Source organism: Phoxinus phoxinus, assembly GCF_949152265.1.
Source record: "Phoxinus phoxinus genome assembly, chromosome: 15".
In the NCBI taxonomy this organism is placed as follows: domain Eukaryota; kingdom Metazoa; phylum Chordata; class Actinopteri; order Cypriniformes; family Leuciscidae; genus Phoxinus; species Phoxinus phoxinus.
This window is the reverse complement of record NC_136890.1, coordinates 1,141,251-1,153,761: the sequence shown is the minus strand read 5'-3', so window position 1 is coordinate 1,153,761 and position 12,511 is coordinate 1,141,251. Positions and strand designations below refer to the sequence as shown.

The window sequence follows — 12,511 nt, the reverse complement described above, 5'->3', positions numbered from 1 at the left end:
TTGGATCTGTTATGTTGGAAACACCCTATCTTAGTAGTGTGCTAAATAATGATATTTCCTTAGAAGAAGTTCAGAAGGTAATTGATAGAACCAAACCTTATAAAGCTGTTGGTGTGGATGAACTTTCTAATGAGGTTCTTAAATGCCCCAAGTTGTTAAATACTCTCATCATGTTATTCCAATATTGTTTTAAGAGTGGGACTGTTCCCTCTGTGTGGTATAGTTCGATCATCAAGCCTATTCCAAAGACCACACAGGCTGACCCTAGAGTACCTTTGAATTATAGAGGAATAAGTTTGTTAAGTACAGCATGTAAAGTGTTTTCTGGTATTCTCAACAACCGACTAAGTGAATACATTGAAACTAATGGAATTTTGGTGGATGAACAGAATGGGTTTAGAAAACACAGAGCATGTATTGACCATATTTATGTTTTATCATCTGTCATTAGAGCAAGGTTGCAAGAAAACAAAAGTACTTTTGTTTGTTTTGTTGATTTAAAAAAAGCTTTTGATTGGGTTAACAGAGATTTGTTGAAATATGAGTTACTTTCTATTGGTATTACAGGTAATTTGTATAATTCTATCAGAGCTCTGTACAAGGCTCCAGTGGCCTGTGTGCAGATTAATGACATGAGGACAGGATGGTTTCCCACTCCATTTGAAGTTAAGCAGGGAGATGTTCTTTCACCCACTCTTTTTGCGCTTTTTGTGAACGATTTGGCTCAAGAGATAAAGTTAGCAAATTTGGGTATAGACATTGATGGTTTTAACCTCAGTATTCTATTATATGCAGATGATATTGTTGTTTGCACCGATGAAGAAATTAAACTACAAAGAATGTTGGGCATTATGAAGGATTGGTGTAATAAATGGAGACTTTCTATAAATGTGGATAAAACACAAGTTGTCCATTTTAGGAAACCATCTGTGTTGCGCAGTGAATTTGATTTCTTTTTTGGACAAACCCAGCTTATGTACAGCAGAACTTATAAATATCTTGGTTTCCTTTTTCACAAAAATATGACATTCTCAGAAGGGAGAAGGGTTTTGTCTGAGTCTGCAGGGAGGGCCCTAGTACCCCTTTTCCACCAAGGCAGAGCTGGTGCTGGTTCGGAGCCAGAGCCTAGTTTCAAATCGGTTCTTTGTTTTTCCACCGCCAAAGCACCAGCTCCGAACCAGTAAAACTGGTTCTTAAGTAGCACCAAATCATTGCAGGGTCTAGAACGGAGCCAAGTAAGAACCGCTTGCGTCAGGGGCTGGGGGCGGGGTTACCGTGACCAACAAGACGAATAGAAACTTGTGACCGCCATTTTTAAATAGCAGCTAATCGAGCTAATAGCTGCTCGATTGTAATCTCCGTCTATGCAAGTTACGGCGAGCTGCACGAACGCGTTGGATTCCGATGTATTTTTGCAATCCCATGAGGATCCATAGTATTGCAACGTCCGTTATTGTTGATGGCTTGTTCGAGATGCATCGGAGCGGCGCGGACTGATCAGAGCTCCGGGAGTGTGTGGAGAGCATACGACTCCTTGTGCTTTTGGATCGCTTTCGCAGTGCTTTAATGTCACGCGGCGATCGGTCTGCGAGAAGCCGAACCATCTCGAACAAGCCTGGTGTGTTTTTGTTTGGCGCTGCCGCGCTAGCGTTGCTGGGCAACATGAGATGTATACACAGTGACGTAAGATCTGGCTCTGTTTTGGCGCTCTAGCCGGTGGAAAGGCAAACCGGTTCTTAGAAGACCCGTCAGTAGAACCAACTCCGAACCGGCTCTAGCTCTAGCTCTGAACCAGCACTTGGTTCTTGTTGGTGGAAAAGGGGTATAGGAGCTGTTATTAATAGGATGAAACTTTGCCCTGAAATAAGTTATTCAACATTTACCCAGCTGTTTGACAGTATGGTGGGATCTATTTTGTTTTATGCAGCTGGGGTCTGGGGCTTCGAAGATGCTCCTGAATGTAATAGACTGCAGAGCAGGGCTATGAGGTGTTTCCTTGGAGTGCACCGGTTCACTACTAGAGCTGCGCTAGAGGGAGATATGGGTTGGGAGCCTTGTATGGTGAAACAGAAGGTGGAAGTAATAAGATTGTGGAATCGTTTTATAAAATTACCTGAAGATAGACTTACTCGGAAAGTTTTTGATTGGGATAAAGCTCACAATTATCATTGGTCAATGGAGGTCCTTGGAATACTTTCATCAGTAAAAGCACAGTATATATTTACAAATACTTTACGAGGTGATATATCTCAGGTCAGGCAGCTGTTGTTTAATTCTTATAAAGAGCAATGGCAATGGCAGGTGTTAAATAAGCCCAAATTGAGAAGTTATGTTCACTTTAAAAATGATTACTCCACAGAGCCTTATGTTAAATGTTGGTTAACTAGATTCCAGAGGTCTTTGTGTGCCCAGCTCAGAGCTGATGTGTTGCCCTTGCAGATCGAGGTGGGGCGCTACAAGGGTGTCCCAGAAGAGGACAGATTATGTGTTTTGTGTGATTTTGTCATGAAACACCCAACACAGAAGGATCCAAGTGCAGCGTGAGTTTATTACAGGGTAGTCAGACAGGCAAGGGTCACAGACAGCAAACACAGCATAGGAGACAAGGCAATACTCAGAGTCCGATAACCAGGCGAGAAGACAGAGGCAGGCGGCAGACGAAACGGAATCCAGGAAACAGGCGATGGGTCAGATACACAGACAGAACTAGACTCGGAAAAGCTTGGTGATGTCCACAACAATGAAACAAGACTAAGCCACGGGTAATAGTGTGAGTGGGGTATAAATATGTGTGGAGCTGTGAGTGTAACTAGATGCAGGTGAGAGGGTGATCAGTGGAAACAGGTGTGTGCGTGAACAGTCCAGGGTGTGTGCGTGAACAGTCCAAGGAAAGGAAGTGCAGAGGTGGAGCGCCCTCTCGTGGCACTCGAGGGCAATCCAGCCGAACATCGTCACAGATTTAATGGTTGTTGAGGATGAATGGCATTTTTTTTTGTTTAAAAATATCAAAAAAGACATTTTTGAAAAAAAACGTAACCAGCCAGTGTTCAAAACGATCTGCTTGCCTTACCTCGATTCAAAACGGTAAGCTTGTAATAATGATTTTAATTCCAGTGGTACTGGTGGATTTCCGCGGGAATTTCGAGCATGTCTTTGCGTCATTACGTCACTTCTGTACATAGAGAAGGAGTCCCCGGCTAGCGTGTGTGGATGATGGAGGTGGAGGTTTAGCTTAGCACTTGGTATGGCGGATCCCGAAAGTTTAAAGCGACAATCACCAGTGACAACTGGAGATTCACCAGTTGTAAAACACAAAGACTTCGGACTTCAGAGTGGCTACAGAAAAAATATATTTTTCACGTTTTGACGTGATATAAGCAATCGTTAGAATTAATCAGCATGATATAGCTCCTGCAATGCTTCCCCCCACCCCCCGAATTTGGTCAGAACAAAAGTGAATGTTACTTACTTGTTCAGATGACATTTACCGATGAAAATTCTAATGTTGACACTTTCAAAAAGTATACTCTGAGATTGCTGATGACAGTACAGTATCCACAGCGACGCGACAGGTTCTCCTCAATACATTGTGTTCATCCGCGCTGTTTCATGCCGATTTACTACCCACGCACAGTTAATAATTCCGCGAATAACTGCAATTGCAGATTTCGAACAGAGATGGCGACAAAGAGGAAAAACGACGGACTGCAGCTTTAAGAACGGGTATGTTTGAGAGAATTCAATATAAAAGCCTGATTTGTTTTGGATGACGGATGGGGATATGTTGAATTGGCTTTTTGAAAATGAAATCTATAGTCTGGCTAGATATGTGGAAAAAGCGTGGAAACTTAGGCAAAGAAATTTATATCCTGACCTAAATTGACGTTGTCTTGTCTTGTTTTGTTTGTTTATATTGTGAAAATGATGGTAATGTATTGTGTATGATGTTCATCTTTCTATGTTCTTTGTTTCATGGTCATCTTTGTGTATTATTTTTGTTGTATGTCATTAGTGTATTTTAAGCCTATTTGGGCTGGGCATGTAAGTGCAAGACACTTTAATAAAAAAAAACAAAAAATAAAAAAAAACTAGATAATGCAGAACGTTAAAGAGACATTAAATGATGTGTAAAATAATATTTTGGATTATGCACTTTGCAGACGGTCCCTTCTGACTTCAAGGCCTGCTCATAGAGATCATGTGTTTTGTGTTTTATGTTTAGGGACGATTTTTTATATTATAATAATAAAAAAATAATAGTAAAAACAAACGCTGTATTGCTATGGAGATGATTAGCAATATTGAATACTGAGTTAAACCCCTTGATTAAGTTCAGATGAGTACAAAAACATGTTGCTACGTATCTGTTGAAATGTAAATTAAAAAACACCTGCTTCATTTTGCTAACACGGTCAAAAAATAAATTACAATGCATTCTTCACAATAAAACACATCAAAATAGAATATCTCAAATATAAACTCATAAAAAAGTCAGTAAATTTCATTTAAACATTAATTTCCCACAGACAACATACCAGTTTATACTACAATGACCATGTTTGTGTAGTGTGTCGTCATTGGCCGATGACATGATGGCTTTGATGACATGCACCTGGGAAGGGAGGACAAAGGGACTTTAAAGAAAGGAGGTGTGGGACAACCGAGAGAGCTGGGGTGGTGAACGGGTGAGAACGTTTTGGCTGTCTCTCGGGGACAATAGGTCCTCCGGAGATGAAGATAATTAGTTAGCTAGCTGCCTTGGAATGAGATAGTTGAGTTGTAGAGGGGGGGAATTAGTTTCACCGATTACCTCAGAATATTGCTCGGCTGACGCCCACGTGCTACCGATACTATGAATGCCGTGAAACAGACGACGGATGGATTTTATGAATGAACTTTAAGTTCCGCCCCTGGAGAGTAGAGTGACGTCTTCGGTGGGAAGACGGATTGCGGCTCGCACTGCTCACCCCCGATGGATGGGTCTTCTCGGCTCGCGAGAGGGAAGTGTTTTTAACTATTTCTACATGAATTGTTTGACTGTGTATGGCGTAACGGTAAGCGGGTTGGAGAGGGAGGCGGGGGAAATTGAGAACGGAGGAAACACGCCTTACGTGTGTTCACTGTGTGCTGTGCAGGCTGGGGTGCTGAGTATTAAACACTGTGTGACGTATTGAGCGTGAAAACTCACTGTGTGTAGGCATTTGAATTGGTGTGCCGTGCGGAGTTTCCCGTGTTCCTTTTCCCTGGCTCCATATCTTACCTGTACCCGTATGATGAGTTTTAGTCTCCCTGATTTGAAATAAAGTGGAAATTCTCTTTGAAAACTGGCTGGCTGTTCTCTGACCACCGTAGGGCTGTTTATGAGGTTTATTACACTGGTGGCAGCGGTTGGATCAGCGCTGATTGCGGATCTTATAAACTTCATTGAACTTTTCTTAGCCTACGGTTGGTCAACATGTCAGAACCGCAAGAGGCGGCCAGCGGTAGTAATGCCGTGGCAGGTGGTTTAGTGGGGGAAAGAAATGTTGCGCCTCGTCCTATTTTTATGCCCGAAACATTTACGTGTACAGGGCGTGAGTGGTCTGATTGGGCAGAACAGTTCGAAATGGCTGCAGAGATTAACGGCTGGGATGATGTATTAAAACTCAAATTTATGTCTTTGCTATTGTCAGGTCGTGCGCGGGATATTTATTGTGGCTTGCCAGATGAGGCGCGGCAAAATTTCAGTCAACTGAAGGTAGCAATGGGTAGATGTTTAGAGCCCTGTGAAAGTACTGATTGGAATCGCGTGAGTTTTTCCTCGCGCAAGAGGCAGCCAAATGAAACCGTGCGCGAGTTTGGAAATGCTTTGAGGCGTTTAATTTCAAAAGCATATCCGTCTGTGGATAATGCCACGAGAGATTTACTGGCTCGAGATCATTTTGTGGCCCACATAGGGTGTGCTGATACGCGTATACATCTGCGTAGTGTGAAACCAGCCACGTTAGAGGGGGCTATTAATCTGGCGTCCGAACTTGAATTAATTCGGAGTTTGGAACGAAATAGTGCTCTTCCAAATGCAAAAGTTTGTGGTGTGATAAATGATAATGTCGGGCCAGCTAGAGATGTGCAAATGCAGTCTTTAATGGGCATGGTAGAAGGGCTTCGTCAAGAAGTAAAAACTTTGCAGAGTACTGTTAAAATATTACAAGATCAAGTAACAGGGAATTCGGTTGCTCCGCCTAGTCATCAGACTGATTATGCTACAAGTAGACGAGAGGCACGGACTTTTAAAACTGATAGTGCACGAACAGACTCACAAAATAGAGATAAGGCTGAAGCTTGTTGGGAATGTGGGTGCACTCGTCATTTTAAGAAAGATTGCCCATATGTGTCGGGAAACGGGAGGGGGCGGGCCCGGTAGACCAGGAGCCCGCCCCTCTTTCTGTTGCGTCTATGCTTTGGGGAGGAGGTCAGTCCCAACCAGAAACCGGGGGAGTTTATGTGTTTGGTAAAGTCGGGGGGGTGGAGACCCGCTTATTGGTGGACACAGGGGCACAAGTATCAATCGTACCCAAAACATTTTGGCTGGAGGCAACCGGGGGAGGGAGTGATTTAGTAGAGTATAGGGGTAGATTGAAGGTTGCTAATGGAGACCAAATGGAAGTTATAGGCCGGTGGGAAACCACTTGTCAATTTGATTCTCTGACAGTAGTGGTTGATTTTGTAGTGGCAGATATTAGCCCTGGTGAAGTGTTACTGGGCAGTGATTTTTTAGTCAAATTCGGTGCAAAACTGGATTTGAAAGAATTATGCTGCTATTTGATGGGAAAAAAAATTTCTGTACAATTGCAAACTGACTTTTTAGCCCCTTCCATGCCAGTGGTAGTTTGTGGGGATACCAGGATACCACCACGTAGCGAAGTGATAATTTTGGGGTCGGTGGAGGGAGCGCCATCAGGAAAAATAGTAGGTATGCTGGAGCCTGGCTCTTCTTTGTCCCGCTACTGTGATGTATTAGTGGCACGTGTGGTGTGTGTAGTCACCGCGGGCGTTATGCCAGTTCGCGTTATTAATGTAACCAAGGAAGCTCATACTTTACGCAATGGAATGAAAATTGGGGTATTGGCTACAAATGTAGAGGTGGGGGAAGGTGCAGAGGAAGTAGATGAAGGGTGTGACGGTAAGATTGGGTGGTCGGCGGATGCTTTGATTTCCCACTTTGGGTTAGACTCTAGAGGGTTTAATGTAGAGCAAATGCAGGCCATTCGTCAAGTATTAGAGCGTTATAACCAACTTTTTAGTACAGGGGATACTGATTTGGGTAGGACACATCTTATTCGTCATCAGATTGATACAGGAGTGGCTAAACCTATTAAAATGGCCCCTCGTCGGGTTCCGCTTCATTTACAACAGGAAGTGACTGATCACATAAAACAAATGTTAGATAATGGCATTATTCAGCCTTCATGTAGTCCTTGGGCAGCCCCAGTGGTACCAGTTAGGAAAAGAGATGGCACTCTGCGTTTCTGTATCGATTATAGGAAACTAAATGAGGTGACACAGAAAGATGCCTATCCGCTGCCAAGGATAGACGATGCGTTGGATAGCTTGGCAAACGCGTGTTGGTTTTCAACCCTCGACCTAGCCAGTGGTTACTGGCAGGTTGAGGTTGACTCGAAAGATAAATCCAAAACGGCTTTCACTACACGTCAAGGTCTTTTTGAATTTAATGTTCTTAGCTTTGGCCTGTGTAACTCTCCTTCCACTTTCCAAAGGTTGATGGATTTGGTTCTAGCAGATCTTCAGTGGACTACGTGCTTAGTATATCTTGATGATATAATTGTTTTTGGTAAAACATTTCAGGAACACCTGGGGCGCTTGGAACAAGTTTTTGGGAGCTTGAATAAGGCCAACTTGAAGGTGAAACCCTCCAAATGCAATTTGTTTGCAAAACAGGTATCCTATTTGGGTCACGTAATTTCAGCGGAGGGCGTTAAGGCTGATCCCTCTAAGGTGGAGGCGGTGAGGGGGTGGCCGGTCCCTAGAAATCAGACAGAGGTTCGTAGTTTTCTGGGACTGGCCTCTTACTACCGTCGCTTTATGAGGAGTTTTGCGGAGATTGCTAGGCCCTTACATCAATTGACAGAAAAGGGAAGGAAATTTCACTGGGGAGAAGATTGCCAAAGAGCGTTTTTTACACTCAAGTCATGTCTGATATCAGCCCCAGTTTTGGCTTACCCCGATCCCTTGAAACAATTTATTTTGGATACTGATGCTTCAGATGTTGGGATAGGTGCTGTACTATCCCAGGTAGAGGGGGGGATGGAACGCGTAGTGGCCTATGCTAGTCGAGCCCTGACAAAACAAGAACGCAAGTATGCCACCACAAAAAAGGAATTGTTGGGGATGGTGACGTTTATGAAACACTTTAAGCATTACCTTTTGGGGGCAGAGTTTGTGCTGCGTACAGATCACAATTCCTTGCGGTGGTTACATAATTTTCAAGGAATTGAAGGACAGCTGGCCCGTTGGCTAGAACAGCTAGCAAGTTTTCAGTATAGGATCGTTCATAGGCCAGGGAAACAACATGCTAATGCAGATGCTTTATCGAGATTGCCGGGCCTGAGTGTAACTTCGGGTAATGTGTCAGACCAGATTGGGGGTGTGGCGATTGAGGAAAGTTGCCCTGTGAGAGTAGTGCAAGTGGCTAAAACGAATGTAGGGCTACCACCTGGAGAAAGATTGGAAGACGATATGGTTAGGTTGCAGAGGGAGGATAAGGAGTTGGGGCAATTATTTCAGCTGCTAACTAAGCCATTAAAGGAGTGTGGGGAGGTAAGAAACTATCCTGAGCTGCAGAAATTTGGAAGGGTGTGGGATCAGCTTCAGATACAGGACCAGGTATTGGTGCGAGTCCCTCCACAAAATTCTGATGCCGCTAATAAAGTACAGGTGGTGCTTCCAAAGAGTTTGGTTCCAAAAGTGTTAGCCATGTTGCATAATGTGGTTACAGGTGGCCATCTGGGGGTGCAAAAACTTCAAGGAAAAGTTAAAGACCGGTTTTATTGGCCGGGGTGGTTTGCCGATGTGAGGAGGTGGTGTAGGGAGTGTTCTGAGTGTGGCTCACGGAAGCTTCCAGTTCAAACTCCACAGGCCCCGATGTGTCCTTCAGTCATTTCTCGCCCTTATGAACGTGTGGCTTTAGATATTTTGGGCCCACTTCCCGAAACCATGGAAAAAAATCGGTATGTTTTGGTGGTGGGAGACTATTTTTCTAAGTGGACGGAAGCTTTTGCTTTACCAAATCAGGAAGCACGATCAGTTGCTAAGGTGTTAGTTGAGGAGTGGGTTTGTCGCTATGGTGTCCCTCGCAGCCTTCATTCTGATCAAGGCAGAAATTTTGAGTCTACTCTTTTTCAGGAGCTTTGCAGATTATTGGAGATCAATAAGACACGTACGTCCCCCTATCATCCTCAGTCAGATGGGCTTATTGAGCGTTTTAACAGGACTTTGCTTTCGATGCTGTCAATGTTCGTGGATAAGAATCAACAGAATTGGGATTCGTTATTACCTTATGTTATGATGGCGTATCGTAGTAGCGTCCATGCCACTACGGGTTTTACCCCTCATAAAGTGGTGTTTGGGCGGGAAATGGTATTACCAGTGGATATAATGTTGAATGTGAACTTGGAAAAGGCTTTTGAGTCTCCAAGTGAATATGTGCAACATATGGCAGGGATCTTGTCCACTGTTGTTGGGGCAGTACAGCAACATCAGTTACAGGCTTCTTCCCAGCAGAAAAAGTATTTTGATTTTCGGGCTCAAGTACAGTATTATGCAGTGGGAGAACTAGTCTGGGTTCGAAATAAGGCTCGAAAAAAAGGGGTTTGCTTTAAATTGCAGAGATGTTATAAGGGCCCCTTTAAGATAATCGAGCGGTTGTCTGATGTTCTGTATCAGTTACAGTCAGTTGAGGGAGGGGCTTCTACGGTTGTTCATTACAATCGGTTAAAACCATATGTTTCTCAATCTGTTTCAGAGAGGCTGGAGGGGAATGATGAGTCGGCACAATTACCGCGGCAATCGGTTGACCCATCGACCTTTCAACAAGTGCCCCCGGTCATGGCCGATGGACCGCCATCTGCAGAGGGACAGTCTGGCCCGGTGGGAACAAGGGAAGGAAACCTTCAACGCGGCTCGCCAGTGCCTTTAGCGGGGTCAAGGTTGGAGTGTAGCCCGGGATCTACAGTTAAGCCTCTACATGATGGAGGGTTTGCGCAGAAAATTACAACTTCTGCGGAGAGGGGTCGACCTCCACGACAGAGGAAGTTGCCGGTTTGGACTAAGGATTATCATCTTGACTCGAGGACGAGTCTTCTGGATTAGTGGGGGAGTAGTGTAGTGTGTCGTCATTGGCCGATGACATGATGGCTTTGATGACATGCACCTGGGAAGGGAGGACAAAGGGACTTTAAAGAAAGGAGGTGTGGGACAACCGAGAGAGCTGGGGTGGTGAACGGGTGAGAACGTTTTGGCTGTCTCTCGGGGACAATAGGTCCTCCGGAGATGAAGATAATTAGTTAGCTAGCTGCCTTGGAATGAGATAGTTGAGTTGTAGAGGGGGGGAATTAGTTTCACCGATTACCTCAGAATATTGCTCGGCTGACGCCCACGTGCTACCGATACTATGAATGCCGTGAAACAGACGACGGATGGATTTTATGAATGAACTTTAAGTTCCGCCCCTGGAGAGTAGAGTGACGTCTTCGGTGGGAAGACGGATTGCGGCTCGCACTGCTCACCCCCGATGGATGGGTCTTCTCGGCTCGCGAGAGGGAAGTGTTTTTAACTATTTCTACATGAATTGTTTGACTGTGTATGGCGTAACGGTAAGCGGGTTGGAGAGGGAGGCGGGGGAAATTGAGAACGGAGGAAACACGCCTTACGTGTGTTCACTGTGTGCTGTGCAGGCTGGGGTGCTGAGTATTAAACACTGTGTGACGTATTGAGCGTGAAAACTCACTGTGTGTAGGCATTTGAATTGGTGTGCCGTGCGGAGTTTCCCGTGTTCCTTTTCCCTGGCTCCATATCTTACCTGTACCCGTATGATGAGTTTTAGTCTCCCTGATTTGAAATAAAGTGGAAATTCTCTTTGAAAACTGGCTGGCTGTTCTCTGACCACCGTAGGGCTGTTTATGAGGTTTATTACATTTGTATATGATATTTGTATATTTAATTAATACACTTTCATGTTTTGTAAAGGTGTCGTGTTACACATTTCGGCCAGCAGGGGTCGCGCGCGCGGCCTTTCCAAAGAGGGAATTTAATAAAAACTGTTAATATGTGACATAATAATGGAAAGCAGTCGGCTGCTCAATTCAGAAATAGGCAAAATATCAGAGCTGGGTTTGACACTGTCGATCACAACACACTGGGCTTTCTGGGACGGTCCTCAAAGGGTCATACTAAGAAGTGAGAGGTCCTTAATACGTTTATTTCATTCAGTTCGTCACGGGACAACTGGAGAACTGAGAGGAGATCTGCTCTTCAGCGCCTCCTGGTGTGTGTGAGGAGTAATAACAGTAATAACACACTGATCACTCTCTCGCGCCTCCTGTGGACACCGCGGGAACTACAGGTGACTGACAGGAACTACTCTGAAGCTGCGATTAATAATGCACAACAAAGGAATAAAAAATAGCCTAACAGCATTACTGTCAGAATAATAAAGAAACACATATTTTTTACAGATATGCTGCATCTTATTACAGTAAAAATAAATAAATGGAGCAGTGTCTTCCTCAGTCTTACAGAATACGTATTGAAAACATAATCAAAAGGAGCGATTTGGCCCTAGTTGGATAGATATTATGCCTATATTATTATGCATATATTATTATGCCTAACCCTATCTTAAAACGCTGTATTTGTCATGAACTTTTACAGCGAATATCGTCACAAATTGTTCCAGTAAAAGATGTGGAAACTATATTTTGTAGGAATTACTTCACGTTTTATTATTATGATTATTATTATTCTTTATCAAGAGAGTTTAAACTTTTTTATTCCTTTTTTTTTATTATATGCTTGAAGAAAAAAAAAACCATTTAACATCATATTGTCATAACATAACACAGTCCAAACGCTCTTCTTTCTTTTCCCTTTCTTTTATTAAATGCCAATCACCTTACAAATAATAAACATGACAATAGTCCAACACACAGTATATACATTTTTTGAACAAATACAGACAACAAATAGTAAAGTCCAAATTCTCTTCCCGGGTGGCAAAAAGCGTGCGTCTGACGTCATCGACGTCTCGCTGTCGTCGCCGGGTGATGACGCGTTTAGCGATCGCCATCATAAAGTTGCAGCACATTGCTAAAGGCAGACACGAGTGACATGAGCTCCCAAGCGACACTATTCATGTGTTTATAACAGTCCGTGTCGCGTGTCTTGTGTTCGTGAGGTGATCCCGAGCCGTTAGCGAGTCTGAGGCGGTGTGCGCGCGCGCGCTGAAGGTGAGTCC

The 12,511-nt window shown here is 43.9% G+C and overlaps 1 protein-coding gene across 1 annotated transcript in view; it reads left to right on the top strand.

Moving 5' to 3' along the window:
- The first annotated feature begins 12,256 nt into the window (after positions 1–12,256).
- The window catches only part of dcaf1 (ddb1 and cul4 associated factor 1), a 54,134-nt gene continuing 53,879 nt past the window's right edge, over positions 12,257–12,511 (top strand). Inside the window, exon 1 of the mRNA XM_079637001.1 lies at positions 12,257–12,503. The gene's annotated coding sequence lies outside the window, so the exon portion shown is untranslated. The remainder of the gene's footprint in view (positions 12,504–12,511) is intronic.